Genomic DNA, 27,761 nt, shown 5'->3' on the forward strand with positions numbered 1-27,761 from the left:
CTCAACCGAGGCTTTAAGAATGCAAAAGACTGATTATCAGGCGTTACGACACCACGAACGGCTGAACGGAAATAACTAGGTAAAAGCCCATCAATTATGCAGATCTGACATAGTCGATCGAATTCGATATGAACGTCGCGGAGGAACGACGGCGAAGGAAAGACGACGCGAGACAAAGCGACGAGGGGAGGAAAAAGTACACGACGGTGCCCGTTTATTTTCAGCCAACGTTCTAATATACCCTCGCCACCTTCCCTCCCCAAGTATTGAATTTCCATTTTTTATAATTTATTAACTTCCCTATTTAATCGCGGATAAAATGGGTACAGCTTGTATTTATCGTTCAAGAACCAAAATTATCGTTCAGATCGCCAATTAACCGTGCAATAATTAACAACCATTGATACGCGGCTGGCTAATCGAGCGCTTAATTAAAATTTAAACAAACGCCTGAAATCGCGGATATATTCCACGCGCGACGAGCCGGCCGGCTTTAATTACGCATCCAGATCTAATTATTTATTCAATGTGCTTGTTAAAGTTAAATTGCGTCCACGTTACGCCACTTACACACTTCCTCAAGGCAGTAGTTTATATCGGGGAGAAAGCTGAGAGTTTAATTTACGCAAAATATTGTTAGATACCACCTTCCCGCGGCATTTCTAACTTTTCTCATTAGCCTCGAGTTTCACTCACAGTTATTTACTTAAACGAATTAGGCATACCTGCGTGCTGGTCGGTAGAAATGGTACTCAGCTAATGACGCAGCGTTTTCAGTAATCACGTAATCTCGCTGCATTCTACGTCGGAAAATAATCCCCGCCGTACAAAAGTTCCGAGGAGCGTCCCACCCACCCGCCGCCGAGATATAGAAAAATATTAGAAAATCCCACCGACCAAACCAGCTCCTCTCCAGGGAGAATACCCTTTCAAGTGCGTTCGAGATAAAAATGTAAATCCGATTATAAATTACGCCACGGCATTCTTTCCGCGCGCTCGATACGGTCTTTTTAAAGCGCGAGTGGACGGCGGTAACACTCAATATCGCGGTCTTTGAAAAGTTTTCCCCAGTTTTACGACCAAGCTGCCCTTGATCGTCAAGACTTGTCGCCGAATCAACAGACTGCGCAGTCTTGAAAGAATTCGCTCGCGGCTACAATCTCCCCGCCGTTTTCTTTAGGAAGAAATTTTCTTTTACTTATTTGCCGAATCTAAGTCTCGAATTGCCAACGGTAAATATTTCGCCGGGGAGCCGAGAGCTCCTGCTCGCTATATCCTGCGCTTTGATTCTCGAATGATGCCATCCTTTTTCAGTCTCATAGTTACCGCGACGATGGTGAATTTACGGAAGAAAAGCCAAGCAATATGTAGAGAAAGCGATAAGGAATTTGAGTCGGAACAGTAAAACCACTGACCTGGTATGTCAACCAATCTTTCGACTGCGTAACCCATTTTCTCATCATCGTTTTTGCTCGATCATTTTCCCCCTTGTCACGACGTGACCCCTATGAACCTGCCAATCCTAATCGACGTAACGCTAAAATACCGCGTCGGTCTAACAAAGTATTTCTCAAAAGGTCCCAATTCGTGCGCGTTATTATTATTGGGAACAATGTTTAATTATAATGAGTTTTATAATAATTAAAATTGAGTAATCAGCTGTCGACGACGCGTTGCCGGTTTAAGAAACGCAATACAAAACTACGAAAAAAAAAGTCATGCGACTCACCGATCTGCTTCAGCGGAGTTGTTGAATTCAGGCGGTGGCTGAAACATAAAGAAAAATATTAATTTAGACATGAAATTCAATTCATAAAATTAATAAAAAAAAAAGGGCAAAAGTTTTTATTTAATATTTTATTTTAAAAAATGTATAATCACCTAAGAGTTGCTCCGCCGATGCAGGATGCCCCCCGGGCCTCCTCCTCCTCTCAGATGGGACGTGTCGAGTCATCCTTCCGCGCACTGGATACACTCGCAAGATAGTTTGCCTGAAACATATTAATTAAATATTAAAATTAAGCTGAGCCTGAAAATCGCCGATTTGATAACCGACACATTAACGCAACTATTAAAATCAAACGAGAAAATCAATCAGCGTCAATTTTAAGCAACAATAAAATCGATTTTTAACTAATTTAGGCGTCACGCCAATTTTTTTTAATAGGAAACTCGTAATATTTTACGCATAAACGGCGCAGTAGACTTCCGTGACGTACATTTTATCGGTACAAAAATTAAATGCATTACTTAATTAAATAGATTGGCCTATACAAAGTACGTCTCTTCTGCATAATTAGAATGCGTAAATGGCGATTTAATCGTGTTATACGTGTGTAGATTCTTAACTTGAATTTCTTTTACAAACGCATTTTAATTACAAAACCATTTATAGTGCAGGTCTTGTTTCTTTCTCTCTCTCTCTCTCTCTCTCTCCCTCTAGCGCAGCTTAATTAACAGGGTTGCGATGTTGCTTATTAAGCTTTATCGAAATCGAACATGCAATTAAACGGTAGCAATGCAGGGAATAATATTATTTCGTTAAATAAAATATAAGCGCAATGTCAACGGGGTGGCGGTGGCGGGCAGGGCGTTTCAAAATATGGGCTCGGAAATACGAAATGTTCGCGGGGAAATTTACGATAGAATTTACTTCCGCATCGATGTAGATGATAAATCTGCTCCGTGCTCTCCCTCGGCTTCTCCGAAAAGCAAACAACCACCGCGGATCTACAAATTGCGAACGATTAAGCGCGCAAAGATTGATTCTCTGCATGTTCGTTCCAATTACGCGCTGTTTAATCGGTCATGTCGAATATAATGTTAACCAAGTTGGCAAAAACGGGGCGCGCCCGCACCGCCGTGAAGCGCACAATACATATAATATCCAAATACCATTAACGATAATTGCAAAACCATATTGCAACGGATACGGGCGCGGACATGTCATATCGTATTGATGTATCAACGACGATCCGTAACGATAATTACGTTACCTGATGTGATTGCGCATTACCACACGTGGAGCACCACACGTGGGGCGTTTGTAATAGTAATTAATACGGTATAATATCCGGACAATGTACGAAATCGATGTAACAGTGAAATATTGATCGGCAACGCTGACGTTCGACTGATAATTAAATGCCTTCAGTATTAATAAAACTTTATGCGCCGTTAATGGAGTCGCGATAATATACTGGCGACGTACGAGTGGTTAAGTGCCGTAAACGCTTGGCTTCTCGATTTCTAATTAAATCGCTCGTAATGCATATCAAACATAAATTCTAATGTTCCGTTATACATTCTCTTAGCAGAGGCTTGCTCAATTTATTTTTTTATTTTTTTTAAATTTATTTTAACTATTAAGGTTCAAGGAAAAAAAAAAAAAAACAGGGGGATATCGCGTATGTTTCGCAAGAATAATTTGATCAACTTTTCAAATCGTGCGCATTAATTATAGAAAGCGTCGCGTAATTCCGAGCGCCTTTAGATTTACACGTCGCGGCAAACTGCATCGGAAAACGGTGTCCATGATGACAAATTACATAATACGATTAATAGTATTTGCGAGTCACGTAACAACTGTTCGTAGCTATAAAACGGATAATGTTCAATTTCCGTCGCATCACCTGCAGTGCCTGCTTTACCAGCCACGATCCGTGATACTCGTGTAAGATGTAGATTAAATCCGCTTGCGGTATTAAGACCGGAAAAACGAGACGAGGTTAAACGACGTCTAAGAAACGTATAGCTCTTCTTACGATAGTAATATTAGCTACGATCGTCGCCAAGTCTGCCCCTCGGCTGCATTCGATTACCGCCCTAGCAACAATTTCCATTTACCGCGGAAGAGCTATTGTCGTACAAGACGTTATTTCTTTAATTAACTGGACGATGAATATTATTGTTAATGTCATCTTTACGACCGGGCGATTCTTTGAAAACTTTAACTCAAGAGTTATCGCTCGAGCGGCTACACGGGTAGCAAAGTATTCTTCCGAGTAATTTGAATAATAGCTCCGCCGTATAGTATAACTCGACAAGTACAATAATGGCCCGTACCACCTCAAAGGTTGCGAGCAGCTTTATTTGAAATTGCACGTTCTGTGATTTTCTTTCTGCTTCGGAAGGCGGCGCGCTCCGTCTTCCACTCGGCGCCGTGAACTTTCTACCGTACGCGGCACGGGCGAGAGGGAAGAGAGCGAGAGCGCCCGGGCCACCTATCTCCTTTCGGAATTCACGTTATCACGATGCCCCCACGCACGAATTCGCTATCAACGCGCCATTTTCACGGGCTCTGCAATCCAATCGTCTACGGTTTCTGGAGTCAATTGCCAAGTCGAACCCTGTGTATCTTCGCGCTCGGCAGCCCCCCCTTTTTCCCCTCCCCCTTTCCCCGTTCCCTTTTGCCGCTACCCCTATTTCCGGTGAGCAAGGTAGAAGTCTCTCTCCCGTTCCGATCCTTACTCTCTTGCCCTGGCGGAATCATCCAATCTACCCTCTCCTCGCATGATGATCGAATTTCGCTTAGCCGGAGCAGTCACGTATAACCTGGCCGTGCTCCCGTCGACCCGGTTCAATTTCAATTTCTGACAGACTCGGTAGAAGAATCGCGGATATAGCGAATACGTTCTTATCATTGATTATTGCCGAGAAGTGCCGGCGTTTCGAAACCGAGACCGTGATTACACACCCGGCCGTATGTGAAACTCGGTTTACGCGAGACATACGATCCGAGGGCTACGTGTAACTGGCCGCAAATTGCAGCTCATTACGTTACCTTGTAAATTACGATCGCTTGTTATTACTTTAATAGAGCCTTTTAGTCAAACGTCAAATTCTTAAATACCGCGTAATGCACGTGAGCTGCATCGGCCGCACGCTATAAAGCGGAATGATGTAGTAATACGTTTAAGACAAAACATTATCGGCGGTTCCATCATCATGACCGCTACGTTAGTCTTCATCAATGTAATTTAGGTTAACACGCCGTCGTCAGCTTCAGTCTCTGAGCCTGTCGATAAATCGTTGCCATTATACTCCGATTCAAAATTTTCTCTAAAGATCCTCCTCGAAATACATCGTATTTCACGATCAACTTTTAATTACAGCTCGTATTTCGATACGGTAAGTCGATGGATATCGGGGGAGATTTTCTTTTACGGTCTCTTTTAAAAATCGTATCGTATTACGCATTAAAATAATAAAGGTTTACGTATTTCAAAAATTAAAAGTAAAAGTATTGAAAATCTGGTGCCACGCGTATTTTTATTTCACGTTAAATGGGCGAGCTTTCGAAGCTTTATTTCCACGATGCGACGGGCGTAAAAAAATTTTTCCCATCGACGATAATCGCGAACGAATGATATTCGGGGGCGTTTACGCGCTGCAAAAGAATGCAACATTTCCCGTTGAATCGTTAAACGGTGCTTTACGAGCACCGGTGGCGCATAGATCTTTTCTCTCTAACCACGAGAACGATCGGTGAAGTAAAGTTTACTCTGGAAAGTTTGCCGAGAATCGCGCGCGCACGTTGAGATGGATTCTGGCAGGGTCGGGGCAGCAGCGGGTGTACGAACGGGTATATCGAGATGGGTGACCGAGAGGAGACAACGGCGAGAAGAGAAATGGGTGAACGAAGGACCCGGGGGGTGGCAGTCAACCCGCCCGCCTTCATTACCAGGTCCTTTCCCTTCCTGGATAAAGGACGACTTCGAGGCGTACGATCGATGCCGGAGAGAGGAACAAAACCCCGGGGTCCAGATTCTCTCTATCTCAAGCTGTAGCGTGAGCAGCAGCAGATCGTGAAGCTGAGCACATGAAGCCGAAGGATACCTTTATCGGCAGAGGGATCGATACATTTCCAGTGCTTCTGTCTTATCTGCGAATATACAGCCACCGGTGCTTGTACGGGCGAGAGAAAGAGAGAGAGAGGGAGAGGGAGAGAACGAGAGAGAGAAGGAGGAAGGGTAAGGTCGCGTCCTCGAGAGCGCCGAATATAATCAGAATCCGCCAACAACGAGAAACGCACTTACGCCCCGAAACGCCGGGCGACTAATTAAATCGAATCGACTGATTGCGAAGGCGACGTAGATCGAACCGAACGCGAAGATAAAAGTGGAACGAAACTCGTTCGCAAAATAGGAAAGAAATTAGGAGATCGAGAAAGAGGAGAAGAAATATCCTGTCCGCGAATTCGTACCGATCTCTCGTAATAAAATGTCGCAATTGTTCTCGCGTACGTTTCGACTTGTAAACACGTCGTGTAACGCGTGCTTAAAACGCTGCTTCTGTTCGAATATGCAATGCAACGTAACACGTTGTAATTTGTTATAGAGATTAGATACATGTATATAGGTAAGCTTAGGCTATCCTTCATCATTAAGAGGAAAGTCTGGCAGTAATCAGTGCCCATCCTTTACAGTCAGTGCCTTATCCCGCTGTAAAACGTAGCCTTGGCAGTTTCTGATAAACAAGTAGAAGATTGCTCGCGAAACGTCAGTTGTTAAAATCAATTTATTATATACTTAACCCCGGACATTTTAAAGACTTTAATGAACGAGCAGATAAAGCGCTAAAAAAAATAAACGTATATATATGTAAGATTTTACAATTCCAATTTTAAATTTTACATCATCGAGACAGTGATCTAAAATTTATTTCTCTGTTATTATTACCTTTTTCGAAAAGTTAAAAAAATCTTTTTTCTAACTCAGTGGAACAGTATTAATTTAAACTGACAGTATGATCTACGTTCAACAATTTCTACATAATATTTTATAAAAAAAAAAAAAATGAAGCAAAAAACAAAAAAAGAATAAATTTATATAGTCGTTTTTTTTTTTGTCACACGTGTCACAAGTCGACGTTCTCTTTTTTATATAAAAGTTTTATTGCATTTGATAAAAGATCGATTGGTGTACGGCCGACAGATCCGATATCAAAGCCGACGGGAATGATTGAAGTAGACGAGGCGTGGAACCGGCTAAAGAAAATCTAAAAATGAGGATCGGAAGATTAAGATAAAGGCGATGAGCACGTCGTAAAGGAACGATAACCAGGGGGATGGAGATAAACGTCCAACTAAGCGCACGACTGTCGTTAAATTCCTAGCTTCTAAAAAGTCTATCTTTTAGAATATGTACGACACAACTAACCACTCGAGTCGGGCGGAACCTCTTGCAAATGTACTACGTCCGAGCAGAAGAGTAGAGTAAACCGTAGAGTCTTTTAAAACTTGAGCTGAAGAAGCGCTTTGTCATGGAAAAGCATGCAGTATATATGCACGAGTGGCCGGTCGCTTACCAATACCAAAGTTAAATTTTTCGCTAAGTAAAATTTGCTTTCAAAAGGACGTACTTCCCCGTCGTATCTTCGACGTCGTATCAATTTAAAAAATTTCAGGAGACAAAAACGGCAAAGATTAAAATATCGAAAATTACCAGAACGTTGCTACAGTACAGTCTTAAGCTTACGATTTGCATTTACGATTGCAAATGGCATAAATTCAGTACGTTTTCTACGAGGTGGAGAGAGGGTGAAGGGGAGGGAAAAAAAAAAAAAAAAAAAAAAAAAAGAAAAGTTACTTTTCAGGAAACAAACAGACTGTGAAATAAGAATTAGGTAGCAGGATCTTTATTTTGCAGAGAGAAGTCGGTGTATAGAGAAGAAAACTTCAGGCAGTAATTTCAGTTCATTGTTACTGCTTTAGCATTCAAATAGCTTCAAAGAATACTCACTATTCTAGTCCTCCAATTTTAATATTCTTGTATATGTATAAAGCTATTTACTGCGTCACATAAAGTCTCTTCGGTTATACTCTTAATGCAGTTGCATTGAGAAGATACTTATGAATTATAGCTGCGCGCCTAGCTACTGCCATACGCGCCGCCTGCTTCAAACTTTTCTTATTTCTCTTAAAATATATATCATTTTATTTAGCGGCAGCGCCGCAAAACTCGCTGCCTTTTCTCATCAGTCTAATTAGAATATATGTAACTATAATTGTACGCGATATTATTTCAACGCGGAAAGAAGCAAAGAGATCCATTATGTGATAAAACTGTTAACTCGATCATTAAATATCCTCCGAGGGCCTACACGTTATATTTAATATTTAAAAACAATAACTTGGCAATATTTAGCGGATTCTAAGAATATTTTCTTTCTTTTTCCTCTTTTTATTCTTATAATAATTATTGTAACAGTAACACAGTAACGTGACGTTACATTGCATTACGTTGCATCACTGCAAAGGGCAATTTCCGATAAATGCGGTAGCCGAGTATGATTTCGGTTTCGCGATTTGCAGTTTGCGGCTCTTTTGTTATTTCCGGCGTTGAACATACACTACATCCGACTATACACAATACACGAAATATTTGGCAGAAATAAACGTCGATATCACTATCATGCATAAATCGACATGCTTTGTTATAACGATGCATTGGTCAATATTTCTTTTCAAATCGTTCAGTTTTATCAATAAGAGGAAAGTTTGTTTTATTTTTCGTTTGCAGAAAAAAGAAAGAAAAAAATTAACTAGAATTATTTTAAGCTATTTTTCTTTTTTTCGTTTTTGCAAATGTGAAACGGGGCGAAGACTGGCTTACGTGCAAACGCGGCCTCATATAAATTAGATAATTAATAAAAAAAATAAATATTAACTTTAAATATTTAGTAATACTGGAACAAATTAATTCGCATAACAATTCTAATTAATTAGTTTTACGAAGATGAGGAAATATAAATATCGGTGCGTGGCGATAACGTCGACCTCCCGCGAGGATTTTTTTTTTTCCCTCCCCAGTTTCATACTTTTCGCGCATTCTATGAAGATTGCAAGAAAGTCCGCTTCTCCATTTTAACAATAACAATGCATTCGACGTGGCAGTGAACGATTTATACGATCGCTCGCATTATATTTCCGCACACGTTGACAGCGCGGATAGGCGAGGAAAACGGCGAACACGGAAAGAGAAAAACGATAGAGGTCAGCGGAGGTGGGTGAGTGGTGCTTTCGCGCCGAAAGCCGAATCGTTTGCCGAGAGATTGTGGCGCGATGGCGAATTCCTGACTCGCAAACAGACAGAAAAATCGATGCGAAGTAGCACACGCTTTCGATTCGGTTGAGGGTACGTCTCGAGCATTTTCTCGGCATACGACATTCGTATCCGCGCCGTCTCTTCTCGCCTTTACTTCGCCCGAGCATCTTCGTTCCTCGCGCTCATGATAGACAAAAACGACGGAGAAAGGAACGGAGGATAGCAAAAATATTTCCGCGAAAGAGCAAAGCCGCGGAAAAAAATCTGAATAAAAATTTATTTATCTGATTTGATTTTGCAGCTCGTGATTAGATCGCGCAGATTAAATATATTTCTAAACTGATGACCAGCTTGGTCCTAGCCATAAATTACAAGAAAGTATTAAAAAAAGAAAAAAATCTGTCTAGTATCGGTCGTATAGTTTTTGTCCGGAGTGTACCGTGCATCTAAATAGACGTCTAAACTTTTTTCGCCGCGTACTTGTTTACTGTTTTGTTCTGACCATACGCAATTCTCGCTCGACTGTCGAAAACTCGCCGGGCAAAATCCGGTTCTTGGCCGCCCGCCGCCCGCGCGTCCTTCGCCAAGCGAATTTCGAGCGCAAGGTGCCGGCCAGATGTAAACACACGCACGTACTAACACTACCGCGACGGTCGACTGCCGAATTCGCAGGACAAACCGGTTCTTGCCGTCCGCCGCCCGCGCGTCCTCCACCTTGCGAACTCGGAACGCGAAGATTGCCGGCCAGATGTTGACACACGCACGTACTCACACTACCGCGGCGATCGGCGAGCCTGGAATAGGTCAGGGCGCGCAGCAGACTTAGCACGCGGCGAAAAAGATAGGATATCCTAGCTTTTCTAGCTCGGCGCAATCGGCAGACCGGGGTAGACATTATAATTTCGAATATTCCGAACGAGATTGTGCGAAATCGAATAAATAAATGTCCAAGATGACCTCGGGAAACACGGGAGGCGAGAGGCGCCATCGAATGCAGGCACACGTACTTCAAATATTTACACGTTTTACCTGTTTTGCGCAAGTAGAAAATCTTACGACGAAGATGCGCCCCTTTATTTTAAGTCACGAGCGGCGAAAAATATCTGCGAGGGAACTGAATAAATTATTATCGCAAATAACACTTTCCTCCGCGCGTAATATTCTGCACACATGTGTCACGGCGCGCTTTGACCGCCGCGTCGCCGAAAATGCCGGGCGTGTGCAGTTTTGTCTGCAGTTTGTCGTATGAAATTTTACGCGCGGTTTGTTATTCAATTTAAGACGAAAATAAAAATGGGATGCGTTTTAATGCCGGGACGTTATCAACCCCGAGAACGAGCCGACGTATTAAATAATTATTATTCGAAATGTATCACGTTTCGTAGGGAGCGAAATATTCAGCTTCGCGCGCGAGGAGCGTATAGATTTTCCCCGACGCGTAGCGGGGCAAAGCGTCGCGTTCCTGGCTCTCTCATAATTAATTGTCGCGTTATAGTTTAAGCGCGATTATAAATTGACTTCCCCCGAATAAGAGGATCCGCGCGCAGCGGCCGGTCGAACCCGCCACAATGGATTTCCCAATCAGCGTTGCCCGAGAACGTCGTACATCTTTTACATTGTCGTAGCCCGAGCTGCAGCGCCGGCAGTTCCCATCGCGTGGTACGTGTAAGCCCTCTCTCTCTCTCTCTCTCGCGATATTAGTTAGTTTCCGCGCTCCTCCCGGGGCTAAACCGTGAATTTCGGATGGGATCGTGGGACCGCAGAGCGGACTTTGCCGGCGCGGAGAAGGGCCAGGTGCCCCGGCAACCGGTGGGAATCCTCGTCGGCTATACATCGCCAGTAAACAGTTAGTTGTTCTCCGCGGGCTGGTGCCCCGGAGCGTGGAAGTTGACAGTGGACATTAATATCCCATTTGGAGTTGAGAGTTTCGCGGTCTGCGCGCGCGGGGGACCATCGTTGCGGCTTCGCGCACCCACCGCGATAGCGTTTAACGCGATTCGATGGCGCGACGACAAACACCAAGAAGGCTCGAGCGGTGCGCCCCGGATATATTAAGCCGTTTATGTGCAAAATGTAAATATATTCTATTTGCCGTGCGTTTCCTGGGACTCGATAATCCGGCCCCTTTCCTTTCTCTCTTTCCTCCCCCCCCCCCGGCGACTCCGATCGGTTGGTTACCTTCGCGCGAAATATTTAATTCCGACCGAGTGCTAATTCCCGCAGCTTCTTAATTATCGCATAAAATATAATATCGAGAAGCAGTATATTTATGGTACGAAAGCTCGCGCGGGTTTGGTTTTTAACTTATTAACGACGGATTTATGAGGAGTTATTAATGATATTAATGAGAATGTGAACGAATTTCGCAGAAATATTAAATAATCGCGTCATCCCGCGCGGTACGCGCCAATGAGGCGCGAGAGGTCGAATTTACCAACCGCGATCCCCTTCGACGTAACATTATTGCACAATATCTTACAAGCAACAGTGAAACTGATGGATATTGACAGGAAAAGAGCACTCACCTACGCTTATATCGGAAGATTATGTATCGCGCAAGTGTGCGTGTAACGCTATTTGCTTTATGTTCGCGAATGTAGATGCTCATATTGAAGTTACGGTCCGTAAATAGCAAATAGCTCTTCGCGTAAGTAACTTTCATCGTGCTGGATGCTAAAGGCAACTAGCGGCACGGAAAGTGCCTTAATGTCGCCTTACGCCGCGCCCAGGCTGATCCACGATGATCTATGGAGGTGTCGTTCGACATTTCCGAACTCGCCGACGTATATCCGAATTTCCGAGGAAAGTTACTTTCCCGAACGTGGCGTTCGGGCTGATCTCTTCCGGAATTGGTTCGCGAGAAATCGCAGTCGTTGGCCCGGTCGGATGGGATAACTGCCGCGCCGTACCGAAGGGGGGGTCGGCCAAACTTCGTTCGAAAACAAAGACGGGGGATGCCGAAGTGGAATTCGATTTTTCTGCGATTCAACTTAAACGACGCGGATCTCACGTCCCATCTATTTTTCGGGGCGAAGAAATTTCTTCGACTTCGCCGGGAGGAACTCGTGTCTCGAGCGGGGAAAAGACTCCGTGATTCAATGCGTTTTGCTTCCTCGCGTAGGAGCCGGGTGTATGCGGATATGCCGGCTAGCAGGCGTCCGACGCGAATCGCGTGATGGAAAATCGGAAGAAATGGCGAGTGGTTAAATGGGTAAGAAACGAGTCTCGAGAAAAAGTCCCGGGGGGAAATCGATTACTCCCTGAAATTACAAATAATCCGACGGCCGAGTCTGTCACTCGGATGAGATTGCTTACCGACGATATAGGAAATTACTTCTCGCATTATTATCGCGCGCATGACATTTTATTTTATTTTTTTTATTAAAAAAAAATTTTTTTTTCCTCTTTTTGAGAGTGCGACAGAACTTGAAATTTCCGCTACTCGCGCGGCGCCGTTCGCGCCCGCGATTTTACATCTGTAATGCTCGCAGTTTTAAATTTACACGAAATTTAAATGGACTTGAAATTTTTTTTATTCCACCTTTCTATTCAAGATAAATCAAAGCTGTCCGTTCACGTGAAATGGCTGTGAATTGCAGCCGACAGCGTTCCTGGCACGAGTTACCAAGTAGTTTCGCCTGCGCAGAATGTTGCGGCAAACGATTTAATATTCGCGCGTACGGCTCATGAATACATTGTACACATCGCGGCATGCGCGTAATACCTACGTGATTTCATAAGCAGCGCTGGGGCCCGAGCGCCAAAAGACGCCGGCGGATGACTAGATAGCGGTACGGGAAATGCAGGCAACTTGCTTTTCGGCACGGATGCCGAAATATTCTCCGGAGGAGAGTATCGGGGGCGGAGTAAAATGAAGTAGCGGCGAGCGATAAAACGGGAAGGAAATGGGGGGGTAAGGCGGAGGACGGGTCGACGGATAAAAGAAGGAGATGACCGGGGGAAAGGGCAGGAACGGGTTATAAGTAAAACCGAGAGCGCGGGGCAGCGTAGCGGATCTCCTGGTACGTGGAACGCGAGAGTCTGCGGTATTTTAATATCTGGCATTCCTGAAACGACCGATCATCCGACTCTACTACCACCATCGTTGCTACTACCACCAACTCCGATGCTGCTACCGCGATTACTACATCGGTGCAAACATCTCCCTCCCGAGCACCCATCCCTCCCGATTGCAAATAATGACAAGTATTAATTTCATTTTTTATTTTTCTATTTTTTTTCTTTTTTTTTTTATCTTTCCAACGCGGTAATATCTCTGTAATATCATTCTCCGCTGCGTGCGATTATCACGAAATAATTACACGTCCCTATCGTTCGGTTCGAAACGGAGATTTCTCTCGCGGCAATCATGAAATTCTTTGGCCGTCATACGCGACGTTTCTTCCCTCTCCCGCTCTTTTTATCGATCCCTTTTTGAGTTGTTTGCCGTCTCTTGTACTTCTATTTAGAGATCGCTTTGACATAATTTCTTTTCCGTATTTTTACACGTATATTTTTACATGTCATCTTTGTTATTTTATTTTTTTTTTTCTTTTTTTGCAAAACCCGTTCACTTTTTATGAGGCAGCGACTGCTGATATTTAGCGAGCGACGCTAATAATCGCGCAAGATATGACTTTTGTTACTGCTTTTTCTTCGCCGCGTATTAAATGCCGCAAACGAGATGACATTTTTAATATCTATTCCACGGGCTAAGCTACACAAATATCGCGCGGATTAAAACGAGGCTAATACATGGCAATTAAACATTCCACTTTGCCTCAAGACATCGCCCTTCATCATGCTAAGTCCATTCTAGTTTCCGCAAACCCCTTTAATCGTCCACATAATCTGTCGGAATTTCAGCCACGATTGTCTCTCTCTCTCTCTTTCTCTCTATCTCTTCCGTCATTCCAAAAGCTGCTCGGCGAAATATTTCGTCGTCCATCCACCATAGCTTCGGCACTTACGCGCTCAACTCATTTATCAAATCCAATAGGATGCCACGAAACACGATTTCTCTACGTCTTACGTGAACAGCGAGTTCATGAGGCACCATTCAACAGCCCGCGGTTTTTGCGGCTATTGAGATATACATCTCGGTCGAGGCATTGTAACTCGCATTTATCACAAGTGCACTCGGTATAACGTATAGTTCCATTTCCCGCTATAGATAGACGGCTGCTTTATTGAATTAATTCGCATCGCGAGTGTATTTGTCAAACCCCGCGGCGAAAAATGCTTATTTTCACGCGAGTTAACGTCGTATCTCGAACGTGAATTAATTCTTTGCGCATTATAGAATATATACGAGGTCTTAGAGAAGATAAAAAAAATTATATTTTACGATCGGCGTTGTATTGTGTGAATAAACGCGTGAGAGAATTTCTTTTCTTTTCTTTTTTCTTTTTTTTCTTTTTTTTTTTTTTGTTAAATTTTAAAGACTCGTATCAAGGTACCTTTGTTCTGCATTTCCGTATGACTCGATTTAGCTAAACTCCCGCTTGAGGAACAAAAGAAATTTAATATATTTTTTATTCGCGCTACATCGGGAAATAAAAATAGCAGGAAGCTGACAGCGTTTTTATGCTCTCCTCGACTTATATATCGCTTTTAGCGGACTCTTCATCTTACGAGATAAGTAGATGACGCACGTAGAAACAGATCATGTACACACACGTGCTGCTAAGGTCGGGACGTGGAAAAGGCGGCGGAGAAAAACATCCCTCCGAGTCGTAAAAACAGAACGGAGGGAAAGCGAGCGGTTCAATCTTAAGTGCTGGTGAACGCTTGGGGGAAGGAAAGCGGGAATTGGAGTTTTCTACCTGATTTTTCCGTCGCCAGGAATTGTAACTTTATACAGCGGACGTATCCGCCACGGCCAATTCTTCATTCCGCGAACACAGTCGCCTCATTCGAAATTCACGCGAACCGAATCGCTTTGGGAGAAGAGAACGCTCCTTCAATTTACTTGACAAATCCTCGCAGATTCGCGCAGACTTTCGATCTAACACACAGAGCGACCGTCACAATCAATGAGAGATCGAGTCGGACAGAAAGATTGAAAGCGAAATATATCACTTCGCGTAATTTTTTCTTTTTTATTTTTTTTTTTTTATATATATATGTATTTTTTTTTTACGCGACCGCGCGTTTTCCGCCCATCAAAATTCAGTTCTAGGAACGAACAAAAGCTTTATTCTCTTCTCTCAGTTTCCATTCCTCGCCGCGTTAATCGCGAGTTATTTTTTTTTTCTTTTTGTGAGTTTTTCCGTTCAACTATCGTCCGTAAACTAATTTCGAAATCTACGCCTTTAAAAAAGAAAAAGAAAAAGGTGCCCCGAAAGAGGAAGAAAATTGCAAATCTATATCTATAAGAATGAAACGAATATCAATGTTACACCACCTACATGAAAATCTTCGTAATATTCATGGCAAAGGACATTAGCGGTTTCCGCGCTAATGCTGCGGATTATGGCCGGATAATTTCTCACCGCGATTGAATTGTGGTCCGTGATGGGTTTCTGTTTTTGTTTCGCCCTACCGTTTGTGACTAGCGTATTCATAATACATATACGCGCCCGTGTGAATAATCCAGTTGCAGCACATACGCAGTACATTTTCAAACAATCTCTAATATCGCGCGTAGAATATATTCGAGCCCGGTGGATGTACGGGGGGTCGTATTTCACGCGCGAGAAGAAGCGGAGACACGGCGAGAGAATACAAAATAGCGCCGCGGCGGTGAGCGCTGAAAAAAAAGCACGCCGGATACGCCGGGAGGGAGGGAGGAGCGATTTTGACGTACCGAAGTACACCGGGATGAAAGAGGGGGGAGAAAGAGGGCTATCGAATGAGAGAAATGAACGAGAGCCCGGCGAGACAAAGCGCGGCCGAATGTACATGGATTATCAGAAGGGCCGTCTAGGCATTCCAATTCGACATAGCCGCTTGACCCGACGATCGAATTCCAATCAGCCACCTCCGAATCCAGCCACCCCTATTCGACCCCGCGTGTATCGAGCTGCTGTTCTCTGTCCCCCTGAGCACCCCCCTCCTGCCCCCCTCGCCTTTGCTTCACGCATGTACCCCGTTTGACTCCGCGGCGAATCTCACGAGGAGATTAACGGCGTTGTGGTATAATTCGCGTGTTTGCTTTGAGACAACGACCCGCGTGATCTTTGGGTATCGATACTCGAGATTCACTAAGGTTTTTCGGTCCCAGTGAAATATCATCCGACGAGAAAGAAATCCGAGAATCGGATAAGCAATTAACCTTAGAAGCTTAACCTAATAACGAAGATGGAAATAAAAGAAAAAAAAAAAAGAGAGAGAGAGAGACTTCGAGAGATTTAATAGAGATAAAAAGCAGAGGAAAACTTAAATCTGCAGATTAATTATAGAGAGAAAAAGAATTGATTGAAAGTAGGTAATAACATGGAGGAAAAAAAGAAGATACAAACAAATGTTATCGAGCTTCAAGACTTATATTCACGTCGCTTTTTTGGGGGGAAAAAAATAAGAAAAAAAAAATTTTTTCTGCCGTGAAATATGCAGTGACGACAGTTATATTAAATTAAGTTAAAATTTTCTAGTCAGCTACGGTGACATTAAAAGCAACCGAGCGGAAAAAGCTAGACTTGACTGGTGACGATTAGGGCAGTTAGGAGCGCAAAAGTAAGTTGAACAGAATGAAAAAGCCAGAAAATTTTTAATTCAAATTTTATGGCAAATTTACTCTCGCTAACACGAGGAAATTGTAATTATATTAAAATATTATACATTGAGATCCTGCTTTTCCATAACGATTTATAACGAAAGTTCTTTCCCGGATAACTTTCAAAATAACTTTCTTAATCGACTATTCGCTATTAACGTTAACTTTCATATTATTAAACCATAACGAAAGTATACTCTAATTAGTTATTTAGCAAATACAAATTGAATACGGTATTACTATCCGGCATCAAGAAAGATCGTTGAAAAAAATATAACTACCGCGAAGTAAAGACTTTTCGAGTAAACACGAAAGGAGCGTTTGTTGCAGAGCTCTCGAACTTTTTTATTATCGTGTATCCGAGATTCACGGCTGGTAGACAACGAACTTACAATCATCGAGATCAGTACTTCGCCTCATCTTACATACAAACTCTTTCTCTTTACGGATAACTCGGCTATTCTTCTTAATTACCCATTCGTATCTTTTCATCGTAATTTTACTTCGCGGATCCTGGCTGAAACTTGAAGCCCGTTGGTCGGACTTAGTTCTAGACTTTCCAATTGAAAAATTAACTCGGAATATATGTTAATAATTTTAACTCGAGGCTCGCTCGTCACATTCGTCGAAATAAATCCCGCCGCGGGACGCTAAATTAAGACTAGCCGATTGTGCGTCGGCTTGACTCCCGGAATAAATATTCTTTATGTGTACCGGGTAAAGCAGAAACGAGGAATCGCAATTTTATAGCGGTCGGTGAAATAATTCGTTTCACCCGACGACGGACGATCCGTCTTTCACCCTCGGAATCACGCGTCCCGGATTCTTCCCACCAGAACTTCTAACGGCACCAATCGTATAATTCACACTACGAAATCCTGGCACGAGTGCGATTTGTAATACTCTGAAAACGGAAATACCATTCCACATGGGAGCTTTGCTTTATTGATGTCGACTTCTTAAAGTGTTGAGACGAACCGTTACTTCTGATTACAAAAAAAGCCAGTCTATTCAAGCGATAACTATACCTATTCTTTGATAATGATCAGAGCGTGCGATAGTATCTCTCAATCTTCCTCTTTCTCCAGCGATCGAGGAGAAAAGAAAAAAAAGAGGGTGGGGGGGGGGAGAAGGGGCTTCTTTTATAAAAATTTCAGATTACTTTAAAATACCCGCACCGTGTGATTTTATAAATATATTGTTGGGAACGTTGAAGAAATAAGTCGAATGCATTGTCGGAAATGCAATTTGAAAAATGCACTCCGATAATGCATATTTATCAGCTTCTTTACGACGGCAATGAAAAAATCCGCAGGCAAGATACAAATCCCGGCGCTATTCGATATATCAAAATTTACGATTCCCTCGGCTGGGAGGTTCGGCCTCAAGTAGAAAATGACGATAATGGAGTTTTCCGCCTGCTTCCGGCCGAAAACAAGGCCGAGTAACGTACATATGTCCGAATAAGATCAGAAATGAAAAACCTTTCACGTATAAAGCAAGAAACAAGGAAAACTCATTTCGTTCAATCCACCTTGTTGCTTGTTCATCTCCGCAAATGGAATTTATTTGTTAGACGAAATAACTATTACGGGGTATCAAAAGGATTTTCACTGCCGTTACATTCGGCCGATTCGATCGGAGCCTAGACCTAATGCCTTTTAACGTAGCCAAGAACGCGTGCGTTTAAACCTGTCGATTATCTCTCGCACTCTGAATTTTTAACGGTAAACGATAAATTCGAGCGAAAGACGGAAAATCGCGCTCGATAAAAAAAAAAGAAAAAAAAAAACGACGTCTTTGTTCTACCAGAAGATTTTATTCGATTCTTGGGTGACAGATTTTTTTTTTCTTCTTCTCTTTAACGAAATAAAGAAGACACAAACGTGATATCTTTACTCTTAATTCGTTCGTGACGTCAATTAATTCTATCCACGTTGAATTTGTCTCTTAACGCTCCTCACTTCTTTTTTTTTCTATTCTACTTTCCGTTCCTACCCTCTATCTTGAGCTCTCTTCCCTCTTTCACACAGATCGTTTCGTTTCTTTCCAAATACCACGTGACCGAAATACCGAAAGAAAACGTCTCTCCAGATACGATTCCCTCTAGATATGTACGATGCAGTCACGTCGGCGACTAATCTGAAAATGTCACGAGCGTTTCTTTTTGCTCGTTTACGCCTGGCCGCAGAGTCCCTGTGACAAAAACTGCCTATATACGTTCAATTAATCACGAGAGGGTGACGTTAATGATGATGCTAGAGTGTGTCGGATTAAAAATTCATAACGCTTCGGCGAACACATAAACTCTTCCGCTATCACGATGCAGCCCGCTATCACTTGTGCTCCAAATTAAATTTATCGCGCATGCACGCCGGTGGACGCCTCGATGGGCAGCAATTCTTAAGAAATCGATAAAGGCCGATTTAAGCCTTTAAGAAATTTTATTTCAAGCGAAAACTTTTTTTCCCTCTGCGCGTACACGAGCGCGTAAAAACAGTCGCTCCGACGCGGATGTTGCGCGAGCGCGTATGTGTGGCACACTCGAATTTTTCCACTTCCGAGCGAAACAGCCCGTACTTTAATTTTGCAGCCGGATATGCTTATTTCTTTTTTCTTTCGCTGTAATTCTAACTTTCAAATTGTTTGGAAAAATAACTAATGAAATTTTCTGCGCAACTATGCACGTGGTTGAGATTTTAACTCAAAATCTACTTTTATGATTCGAGACATAATTAGATGGTTTAAAAAAGAGAGAGAGAGAGAGAGAGATTTTAAAACGAAATTACAAACGCCAATGTAAAACCTGTTTATACATATTTAAATAAAAAAAAGAAAAATTAAAGAACGGAGAGATGATATTTTTTAAAACGACAGCGGAACCTCAAATTGTCCAAACGACATTATAACGTTTCAAATAATATTAAAGAATATTTTGTCGCGACGCGGCGGACGAATATCGCAATGTTTCGCGTCGCAAATCTTTCCGGAATCATTTGATTTCGTAAGATCTTCGAGGACAGAGACCGCGTATTCTGTGCACAGTTACATCGACAGGCGAGTTGACGTAACATGTGCCCAGAAATTGGTTCGATTCAAGCCATCCACTATCACGTGTGTATGTAGAAGATAGTGTTATCGCAGAGCCTTCAACCATGTTGGTACGCGACCGTACGAAACTCTATGAATACATACCGTAAGTTAGGGTGAAATTGCTCCAGCGGGCTTATCTTTGCGACAGCGTGGAAAGACATTTCCGGGCTGTCTATCCCCGTAAAGAAAACAATTAGAGAGAACCGAGCACACCGTAAACATGAATATCTTCTCTCATTAATCGATTCGTAAAAAAAAAAAAATTAAAAAAATCTAATTCGGCCCCGCGAATTGAACGAAGCGGTGAGAAACGCGAGGGGCGTAGCAATTTCTGAATTGAATTCTACGTACATACTACTGAAGCTGACACGGAGTAAGAACGGCGCGCAGTAGTATAGCATTAAATTAACGATCTCGCGTGCCGCACATAGCGGCTCCCAATATACATTATCTCTTTACGTTCATATACTGTTATGTAATATGACGCATTCATCCATTTGCATGATAATTGATATTACTGCGTTAACGCACGGTGCATTCGAATTATTGACGTTGTTTTCGGGATTACGAAATTCGATGAATCATTATTTAAAATAAACGATCCGTTTCGTAACTTTATGAGCGTTCAGACGCTCAAGATTTTTAAAACGATATCCGATTCTTTATTTACTGACCAGCGTCGTTTTTCTTGATGCGACATATTGTTACAGCTGGCCATTTTATTTCGTTGAAAATTTATTATTATGACACCCTGAGGGGGTAAGCGAAAATAATATACTGGATATAATATCGAGCGAAATAATAATTGCACGCGAGAAGCGTATCGGTAAGTACTACGTCGCCTGCGTCTTGACTATGCTCGAGCTTTATAACTTAGTAACTATTAAATTAAGCCGGAGGTATTTTCATCGTACGAGCTGGATTGAAGCAAGGTGTTTCGCTTCGACGAAATTATACTTTATGATATAATTACATTTGATAGGGGGTGTGTATCTAAGGGCAGGACTAAATACGCACTGTTATAGCGACCAAGCGTGGAGATTAAACAGCAAACTCCGTGTACGCGCTTAACACGTATCCACACATGTGCGGACTAATTAAATTCGACGCAGAAAGGGCGGCAAATGTATAACGTAACGTCAAGCGAGTAGCGTAATAAAGTGCAGCCGAATGGAAGAATCCTGTCAGAGTTAGCTGCCGTTCGGGAAATTTACTTTAGAATGCGCGCTCCCTCCCTCTCGGCCCCCCCCTCTCCCGTCATCGGAATACTACGATAAAATTCAAGCAAAATTGCTTCTTGTTAGAGTTCAAACAAATTCCTGCGCTCCGCTTGTTTTGCTATGAGGCGCACGCGAGACGCGTCAGGGAAGAAAATGAGTAAACCGGAGAGTTTCTCTAAAACTCTCTCCCCCGATCGAGTAAATGCCTTTCTCTTTTCGCTCGCAGGCCCGACGGAAGAGAAATCCACCTCGCATATTTTCATTTTCCCATTTCTCCGCCGCTGTTGCGTTATGTAATCATGATACCCGTGTTTACGTGGAATATTGAAAAGCCCATCGATTAAGCTCGAATGGAATGCAATTCGATAGAAATATCAGAGAACAACCGATATCGACTCGACAAACATTTCTCTACAAATACTAAGTTACATAAAGCTTATTGGTTCTTCATTAAATATTAAATTTCAATATTAATTATGTTACGCAAATGTACGTGTTATTACACAAATATAAATGCACTTGATATCCGAATAATTAGCGAAACGTTGTGCAAAATAGTCTAGCAGTTTGTTGTTTTCTGATTAACGCAATTGTTACCGTAATGCACGCTGTTTCGCGATATTTAAAGACCACGGAAGCACTCGGCACGAGCGGCACGAAGATGTCCGCCGTTTTTCCTGTTACGGATATTATTAGAGGAATTTAGGTCATAACTTTCTCGCGCATCCGTCCTCTCGCTTTGTCTTCAATTCGGTTCTAATAAAATTCATTAAGAAATACCAGTTCAAATCTTTTCCGCCATAATTGTTTTTTCTAGGAATTATCAGTCTCTTTCTCCCTCTTTAAAAATAAAAAAAAAAAAAAAATATAAAAATATAATTTAATTCTCTATTCGCAAAATTCGTACCCAAAAAAAATTATCCACCGATCACCGCTCTGTTTCATTACCACTAATTAGCATTGCATATAATAATGCATATTTAAATACAACTGCGGGGAGGAAAAAAAAAAAATACCAATTAAACCAATTCGAGATTTACGTTTCGACTAGTGCCCCCGGTTACTTCGGCGTTTAAGCGGAACATAAAGAAATTTTAGTGGCACTTCCGTACCAGCTTCGCCATTAATATCGGCGCGGAGAAAAATAGGAGAAGCGTGCTGCGGATTACTGCCGAAAATAGATCTTCCCTGGTCAGTAGTGCTTCAGCCATCCGGGCTGCTTGCCGGAGATCGTTCTTCCCTATTACGCGTTGATCTTAAATTATCGCCCGTTGTTTTGCCTATAGGTAAGCGCACTTGTAAGGGGGGGGGAAGGGGCCCGCGATCGTTTTGATTTATCGTTACGGCGGATGCGGCACGTAGGTACGGCAACGAAGCGATGCAATTCGTCACGCGGCGACGTCGTCGCTATCACGAACAGGACAGGCGTCGAGCGGCATTCTTTCGCGTGCACCGCGCGAAGATGTTTGAACAACGCCGAGACCCGTCTCTCTGTCTCGTGACGTTGAAGCAGTACCGAGCTCGAGAAATTGAAAAATATAAGCGGCGTCTCGTTTTACGACAAGTCGAAACGTATTAACCGACGCCGGAGAGATGGCTGCTCGCACGCCCCGCTCGTATTTTTCCCGCCCCACTGGGAGCGCGTTCTATTATTTTATTTTATATATTTTTTTTTTTTCTTCCTTTTTTGTTTATCGTATATGCCTTCTCAATCCGATAAATTGCCAAGCGCGCCGATAATCGTGGATTACACAGGCTCGATGCCCGTCTGAATTTTCGTATCTCATCGTTGCTGCTACAGTGCGTTAACTACAGTGACATTCGTTTCACGTTTTACTTGTGTTAGTGCGGTAAGTACCGCTGCATCCGTATTAAAAAAAAAAAAAATACATTCGGAGTTGCGAGTCGATACTTTATTCCGCGTTTATTTATCAATTTCAGATATAGTTAAAACAATTGACAAAATTAAAATTTGCAACGTTACAACGAAAGATGTTTTATAATTTATCTCGCGATTAAAAAGAAATAACGCTGCCTGTGTATTATCGCAAAGTACGGAACATTTCGATATTGTGTTGTCTATCCTCGAGTTTCTTCCGCCCCGGTCCTTTCCGTTTTACCGCAATGTGCGACCCAACCCTTTCAGCTTTATCACGCTCATTCTGCGAGTTCTATATCGTCATCTGCAGCACAAATACGTTTTACGTCGTTTCCGTCCTACTCCACATGTAACTCGCTCGCCAACGCCGGGCTCTCGCGTGGGCTTCCGCACGACTCTACGTGACAAAAACTAAAAAATATAGCCGCCATACCGTTCGCTGTTTCGTCGAGGGTGGATCGAGGGGTAGATTCGCACGAGACGACCTACATCCATTCTCCTTATCCTCTCGTCTAACCCACGGAAAACCACGGAAGCCCGTTTCCACCGCGCCTTAATCCCGTTTTCCGCGATAAAGGCGGACGCTCGTGACCCTTTCTCCTCTCCTTCGTAGTTGAAAAATTGAGAAACAGTGAATATGTCCGCGTAGAGGAGAATAAATGTTTAGCCCCGCGACGCCGGTAACGCGGCTATCGACCTGCGGAGGCGGCAAATAGACGACACCTTTTAGCGCGCGGATATAACTTTGCATCTGGCGGAACCGCCTGGCGTTGTTCACCGAAAATTTTCACCGCGTATCGCCGCGGTAAATCGGTATCCGTCTTCTTCGCCCGGGATTTCGAGTGGCCGGAGTAATTATTTTGTCTCGAAATGCATTGGCCATTATCTCGAGACAACGTGGTAAATCAAGATCGCAATCGACTTTTTGAACACTCCAATTCTACGGGAACTTTTATATCCGACAGCCAAGTCATTTCGGTACTGTAATTACGCGCTTAAAATAATAAACTTTATTTGGTGCCGTAGCTATCGCGCTCTCCGTCCTAATTATACGTAATTAATGTGGTGACCTCGCGAAAATTCCTTTTACGATCGTGTAAAATCGTAGCCCGATGACAAAGCGAGAGGGACGATAGTATTGTTTCAATATCGGTGTTAGGTCGGTTTTTACATAACTGTCGACGAACCTTGTCAACGAAATGAGTCTCGGATTGGGGATAAAAGTTGATAAAACTCGGATGATGAATGATGCTCGATCACACCGTGCCGCCTCCGTCGTGTACGCGCTCAATGAGGAGGACAAAATTAAAATGAATCGTGCCTCTACAATGAGGAATGCCGTCAATGCCCGAGACAATATTCCCAAACTTTTAATTAAAGGCGACTTTCAGAGGGGAAAAATAAAAAAAATAAAAAAAAAAGGAAAAAAAGAAAAAAAAGAAAAAAAAATTATCAAGAGTTATTTACGTCGCGAGCCCCGCGGTAGGTTTTATTTATGCGCGCGAAACAGTGGCGTACTAAAATACAGCTTTTCGCTTTCATTATTGAAGAGTCGGGATTGCGCGGCTATAACGCTCATCGCTTTTCCTACGCTATGCGTCCGGCGAGTGATAATAAACTTCGCGTAGGACGCATTCAGACACCGACGTAGATTATTACACGAAATCCTGAAATTTGCTCGAGCTCACTAAAATATGTTGGATTATGTTAGGATTTCGACAGGGGAATAATGGATACGTCACGCTTCGTCGCATTACATCTGAATTTACTAGAATTTGAGTATAGAACAGATACACCGGGATAGAGTACTTCGGAGCAGCGAACATTAGCGAATTCCGGTATAATCCGACCGCATTCTCCGATTCATATCTTGCTAAACTAATGGTCGGCCAGCCGTTTGCGATCCCCGTATACTTTGACATTTTGTAGCAAATATACTAACGTAGACGCGATTATTCTCAACTTAATCTAAGTTTCATTTAAAGCGACGTGATCTATGCGCGCATATAACCGCGAAATTACACGCGGCGCATAGTAATTAAACAATCGATTCGGTATCCGTCTCTTCGCGTGTCGGAACTACTTTTAAAACGTATTCCGAGATATTTTTTTTCGGGCAGATTAACGAGTCAAAAAACGTCAAAATCCATATTCGATAAAAGAAAAGAAAAAAAGAAAGAAAAAAAAAATACATATGAATAATATATTTAGCAGACTTCGTGCACATTTGTCGATTACTGATTACTCGGAATTAATTACCGACCGGCCACCTCGAGGTACGAAGAACATTTATTCTGCCCTGTTTTTCCCCGAATCGTTTATTTTATTCCACATAAAAGTTTTACTATATCATTTCGAATGCAAATTCTCCCCGCGGCCGCTAATAAAGCCTAATATTATGCAACCGTTATGCATTATACGTGCCTGCGTGCCGCGCGCATATTATTGTTACCCGCTCGTTGTTCTGTTATTAATTGCACTTAACATTTACTTTTGATATTTTCACGTAACAATGACATCACCGGGCAAACTTCATTCCCGGCGCGGGTGTTCCCGGGCAAATCGGTACATTATCCGATAACGCGGCCGGTATTTTCGCCCCCGTATTTCTATATTCATTGTACAAGATATTCCATATTTCTATACTCCTATTATAAGTAATAGCCTGGCGAACACAATTACATTTCACGCTACGTAGCTGCCCGGTGGCTGACGTGTAAAATACAGGTTAGATGCAATTTTACGCTGCGGCGTATAACGGCAGTACGTCACGCGAGATATAATTCATTTCGTATCGTATTCATATTTAATTTTTCCATGTATCACACGTTTGCATTAACAACTCGCGTATATCTCCGCGGTGCTATCCATCGGTTCGTGTAAATATAGTACACAGTACTTTCTCTCTTTCGAATAGATATTTTTTTTCTCTTAAGCGCTACACGTGTCCGGCGCGACTCGATACGGAGGATTTAGATAAAGATGACACAGTTTTTTCATATAAATGCTGTTGACGTTAAACACCGTTTTGTTTCGTACCTTTCTTTAATTCCGTATTTTACATCGGTGTGATAAAACGAGTTCGTGCTTCACGTTTAAAAAAAATAATCCTATCTAAAAGAAAAGTATTCAATCGAATCGAATTTATTGTTGCTGTGGTTTATTTTTTTTTTCGCGACGCTGGTTCCTTTTCTCGATTTTGTAAATTTCGTACCGCGAGTTTTAGAAAATAAGATTTTTCTTTTTACTATTTTACGGAAAGTTAAGGAAAATTTTAATTATGCCGCAAGTGGCCAAGACTGACGAATCTCGTGCCGCAAGTGGCTGAGACAGTTTCTCACTTGCGAACTAGCTACTTTATTTTACTATATACTTATACTTTTGTAGGCAACAAATTTACAAGTTGTAAGACATTAACATTTAATTAATTAATTAGTATAATATTTAATTGTAAATTTGTTTGCCTTGATAAAAAAAATATGCGACTTACATTGAGATGCTACGACAGAGGATGATATCTGCAACACACAAAAAAAAAACAATTATGAAAAATATGCATAAAACAATAATCAATTTTAAATATAATTTCTACACGCTACTTAAATTAATTTCTTTTATTTCCAAAAGTTATTTAATGATACAATTAAATATCTATTTTTCCAAAAAAAAAGATTTTATTAAATTAATTTTTCTAAAGTTCCATTCTTTTTTTCCTTTCCAATAATTCTTTCACATATAGTATATAATTAAAAAGATAATTACCGAAACGTTGCTCTGCCGATGCCCGATGTCCATCCTGAACCTGCTCCTCCTCTCAGAACTCAGATCCACAGGTCACAACGTCCACAGGTCACTCGCGGATTCGCGCGCGGATTGATAACTAAAATATTCGCGCGATACTAGCGGCACTCCCGTTAATAAAGTTTAAAGAATAATGTACGGCGCGCGACTACTCGTACGATATTCGCGACGAATCCCGACCGTGATTCGTTTATCAATTTATCGGCGAGAACGGCGCTAAGTAAGCTCCTCCGTCCGGATCTTTATCTGGAACAGAAAATAATTTGTCGCGATTAGTATCGCAGTTAATAACGCTCTCAAGATATTGAGCCCGCCCGCCGCGACGAGATCGCAGCTCGGGAGGCGAATTTACTTTGCAATTAAAGGTCTAATGATCGATATACTAAAAGAAACAAGCTCCTCGCGTACCGAGCGTGGACGGAAGAAAGTAATTTCGCCCCGGGATACGATATTTGTTCACTAAACAAGCGTATTACTTTTGGTAAAGAGAACGTTTCCTGCGCACGTGCGACCGCTAGAGGACTTCTCAGGCAAATGCGTAGCGAGAGTCGCAGCGTACGTGCTCCAGGCGGGAGGTGGTGGGGGAAACGGTTCGCGCGAGCCTACGCCGGCCGACCGGCTTTGTTTATTATGTTCGCTGTGGAATATACCTGGCTAAAAAAACAGTCGTGTCGAATATTATTTTAAAATACCATCGAATATTTGACTGAATTACTTCTCCAACGCGACGGCAAACAGCGCGCTTTGCAATGTTCAATTATTACAGTTAATAATTATTATATAATTAAAAGAAACGCGCTATCGTCGAACGTAATTATTATTATTATTATTATTATTATTATTATTAAATATATTGTCGCTAGAAAATTTGAGAGATTAGTTCTTGAATAGGAAAAAAATTGAGATAAAAGCGCGGCCTTTGTAATGTATAGTAATAAAAAAAAAAATAATAATAAAACGCAGGTGTGGACAATGTGAAAATGTGCTTCACGACGTGACACGTG

At 42.2% G+C, this 27,761-nt stretch overlaps 1 protein-coding gene and 1 long non-coding RNA gene across 2 annotated transcripts in view; one reads left to right on the forward strand and one right to left on the reverse strand.

Moving 5' to 3' along the window:
* Octalpha2r (alpha2-adrenergic-like octopamine receptor) overlaps window positions 1-27,761 on the forward strand; it is a 94,954-nt gene that overhangs the window by 14,818 nt on the left and 52,375 nt on the right. The gene's annotated exons all lie outside the window — the stretch shown is intronic.
* On the reverse strand, window positions 1,501-27,175 carry LOC139110047 (uncharacterized). The gene is made up of 3 exons (XR_011546940.1): window positions 26,719-27,175; window positions 26,447-26,474; window positions 1,501-1,991 (listed from the first exon to the last, which is right to left on the reverse strand). It is a non-coding gene; the product is annotated as an uncharacterized lncRNA (long non-coding RNA).

Source organism: Cardiocondyla obscurior, linkage group LG19, assembly GCF_019399895.1.
Source record: "Cardiocondyla obscurior isolate alpha-2009 linkage group LG19, Cobs3.1, whole genome shotgun sequence".
Classification (NCBI taxonomy): Eukaryota; Metazoa; Arthropoda; class Insecta; order Hymenoptera; family Formicidae; genus Cardiocondyla; species Cardiocondyla obscurior.